At 43.0% G+C, this 3937-nt stretch overlaps 1 pseudogene; it reads left to right on the top strand.

The window, feature by feature from the left end:
* Positions 1-3470: 3470 nt before the first annotated feature.
* Positions 3471-3588, top strand: LOC126424966 (5S ribosomal RNA; annotated as a pseudogene).
* The last annotated feature ends 349 nt before the right edge of the window (positions 3589-3937 follow it).

Here is a 3937-nt window from a genome sequence, read left to right as displayed (position 1 = left end):
TGCATCAAGGCAGTCTTTGGACTAAAGTATGTGTGTGTGTGTGTTTGTGTGTGTGTGAGTGTGTGTGTGTGTGTGTGCACGCGCAGTTCAGAGACTAATACCAATTTTAACATGATCCTGATTAAATACAGAGGAATGTGTATGTGTACACAACTGACATTCAAGGATGTATTGGAACATAGCCCCATTTTCTCATGTCATTTTAACATTATGCCAGAGGTTTGTAAATAGCTTTGACTTTCACTGAATTAATCATATCTATAACAGTGACATCGTTTTTACACCTTATTTCAGAATTATGCCGTCGGTGTGTAAATATCTTTGGCAGAAATAATGAATATCTTTTTCACAGAAATAATGAATACATTTTATAGGAATGTGAGGTGTCTTGTCTATCGGGCATGTTCAAAAGAACAGTCCCCACAGGTAATTCACAGCTTTGATACGTATTATGTAAATTTAAGGTGGAGGAGGAGACAGGAATCGAAAGGAACTAATCATATCAGCTGCATCAGGACTTCTTCAGCAGCGAATCAGCAGCGACGAGTGAAAATGTACATCAGACTGCGACTCAAATCCGGGATCTCCTGCTGACTAGACAGTTGCGTTAACAACTGTACAAATGCACGGGCTACCTCGGCATGCTCGCCAGCCGACACACACTCCCACCCAGAGCCACCTATGTTGCAGTCCCCGTACATGTTCGCTATGCTCGAAAAGTTTATATTCCCACTGGAGGCCAAACGTAAACGTACATCCATACTGAGGGTTGAGGATTCATTGGCTATCGAGAAAAATCAATGTCCAAAGGAACAGACACCACACTTTGATATGATTGATTTTCCTCGATGGGCAATGAATCCACAATCTTCAGTGTAGAACCGGGAAGGGCGTGGTGAAGGGGAGAGGAGTGGCTAGGCTTGGTGACATCACTGATGAATAGGGGTGGGGCTTGACGAAGTCATGTATTCTAGGTCATTGCAATGTTACTGCATGCAGGAATCTCGCACAATTTCTTGCCTTTTTCATGGTCATTCAAGTCCAAAGTGAACCATAATCCTCACAGATATACTACTAGCAAGTTCTTCAGATCAGACCCTATGAAAACATCTGGTAACAGTTGCTGAGAGACTGACAATCTGGCAGTTATCAGCTAATCCTGTTGATAGACTCTGTCATAGAACTGAAGCAGCTTAGAAGATGTACTTATATCTCTCACACACTATTGCACCAATGGGAATTGTAATCAGAGATGGCTGCAGTAAGATTTATTTTGGCGAATGAAATGTCCCAACGTTTCACTTATCTGTGATGTCTTGAGGTGGACACCTGAGAAACATTAGCACGTAGGATTTGTTACGTCCAAAATATATTGAGGCCACATAAATGATGCGCTCCTCCTCTAATGATGCACAAGTATTTAGCCACCATGTAAAGACTGTGTCCAGACTACGTAGCTACAAAATTTTAATAATACAGCAGCCGCCATCACAAGTATGATCTGCTGTAGTGTCTGCCGTCATGAAGTCATAGTTTCATTTACGAAACACGTAAATTCACATGGAAGTGATTTGGGGCGGGGGGAACACTGATACCTAGATCTGGATGGCCATACGGGGTTTGAACAACTGTCCCCTCGAATTTGAGTCCAGTGTCTTAACAATTCGCCGTTTGATCGGAGCACCAATCCAGCCAGTGCTATTGAGCACATATGAGATGATACAGTTTGAAGTCTCTCGTACTTATAATTTTTAGCTGTGCACGTCATTTAATGCATCGAGTACGAACAAACGTGCAACTATGAGAAGCCACCGTTATCAGTATGAGAGGCACTTTTCTTGCTAGTGTGGAAAAATTATCAATTGTTTTTCATTGTATGTCTGCTGGCTGAATTACAGTGCTACTACTTCGCTATTCACGAAGCTGATGAAACAGACTCTAACGATCATGATGTTGTCATATAGAGTTTGCGACGAAAACGAAGGTTGCGTCAAATACAAGTAGCTACAGAAATGTTCGACTCGTGTGGCATTCATAAAAATATTTTCTGTTAATGAATATGTAATGACAATTCAAGACTGAGATTGTAACCTGGATAACTCTTACTTTGGGTGGTCGCCTAACCATTAGACAGGCATCCAGGCCAGTGTAAAACTTTCACTAGCCGTCTCAGACTTTCATTGAGCGTCACATTCCTACCTACGATTTCCGAACAGTACTATCATTATTGCCATGGGGGTAGGAGGATTGATTTCTAAAAGACTCTCAGAGAAAAAGACAGTTTGCAGTTATGTACTGTAGAAAGACAAGAAAAAAAGAAAGTGTAGTTAAAAGTTTTATATCCTATGGCATTAGTAAGAGAGCTCATACTTCAAACATCAGCCTTAGCAGTTGCCACGTGGGAACGAATTTAGTTTCTCTTGCATGTCTCACTGCTTCTTTACTAATTAATTCTTTTATAAAATTTTACTATGGAACTAACTCAAAGGCTCTGTATTTATATTTCTTCCGAAACTAACTTTTTATTCGGTAATTTATTCTGCCTTCATGATCTAGTGATGGCGAACCAGCGCTGCTGACTGCTGGTGCGAATGCCCCAGGATCGATTTCTGGTAGTGTTTGCAGGTGGTAAGGAATGCATGGGGTGTGCCCCAGTCTCAGTGTACGTAAGGAAGCTATGCTGGTCCAGGTATTAGAGACCAACAGTAGCGAGCGGGTAGCCTGGGCTAACCACGTATCCTCCCGTCGTTGCCAGCCAGTAAGCATGGAGAGCCACCTTGTTTTGTGTGCTCAGACGTTATTTTGACAACAGGTGTCGAAGGATGTGCCTACGAGTGTGGCAGTCTTTGTAAGCTTGTATGCGTACGTGGGTGCGTGAGCGGGTGTGTGTGGGCGCGCGCGCGTGTGTGCGTGTGTGTGTGTGTGTGTGTCTGTGTGTGTGTGTGAGAGAGAGAGAGAGAGAGAGAAAGAGAAAGAGAGAGGGATAGCTGGAGAGAGAGGGAGAGGGAGGGACTGAGTTTCTTTGGATCTTTTGGCAGTTCTTTTAGAGGTGAAAACTTAATTACATTACAGAGAGCTGTGCAAATATCAGCTGTACTGGAGACGACAAGACAGTAACATGAAGAACAGGTACGTATTTCGTTACAATTTTATGAGTACAGTGATCTCAATTCAAAAAACTAAATGCACTCTCATACCACATTTACTTCATTTTCTACAGAAAAATAAAAGCAAAAACCCGCTGATGATGAAAAATTACCGTAACATTTAGGGGTGTAAAGAAAAATTAAATATCGTGTCTTGCTCAAGGCACAACCTATAGAAACATACTCAGTAAACCTTGTATTAAAGATTGCGTGTCAAACAAAATTCAACATAGCACATTGTCCAGCGAATTACTCAAATCGAAAGTATCTACCTTAAACAGCAGTAGCGACGTTAGAAATGGAACAGAGCATTAGGAATGCGTGGGCAACAGCCTTGCCGCAGCGGATACACCGGTTCCCTTCAGATCACCGAAGTTAAGCGCTGTCGGGCGTGGCTGGCACTTGGATGGGTGACCATCCGAGCCGTCTTGCGCTGTTGCCGTTTTTCGGGGTGCACTCAGCCTCGTGATGCCAATTGAGGAGCTACTCGACCGAATAGTATAAGCTCCGGTCAAAGAAAACCATCACAACGACGGGGAGAGCGGTATGCTGATCACACGCCCCTCCTTTCCGCATCCTCAGTTGAGGATGACACGGTAGTCGGATGGTCCCGATAGGCCACTTGTGGCCTGACGACGGAGTGCTTTTTTTATTATGAATGCGTCCACTACGTGTTTAAACATCAAAAAACTACACACACTGCTAATCATTACAGAAGTGGAAGCGCACAGTCACATAATAGATTTACAAATCGCATACGGAACTGAGCCTCCGAGTATGGAAAATTTTGA

The sequence above is a fragment of the Schistocerca serialis genome, chromosome 1, assembly GCF_023864345.2.
Source record: "Schistocerca serialis cubense isolate TAMUIC-IGC-003099 chromosome 1, iqSchSeri2.2, whole genome shotgun sequence".
In the NCBI taxonomy this organism is placed as follows: Eukaryota; Metazoa; Arthropoda; class Insecta; order Orthoptera; family Acrididae; genus Schistocerca; species Schistocerca serialis.
Note: the sequence above shows the minus strand (reverse complement) of the source record. Positions and strands in the feature narration are given on the sequence as shown.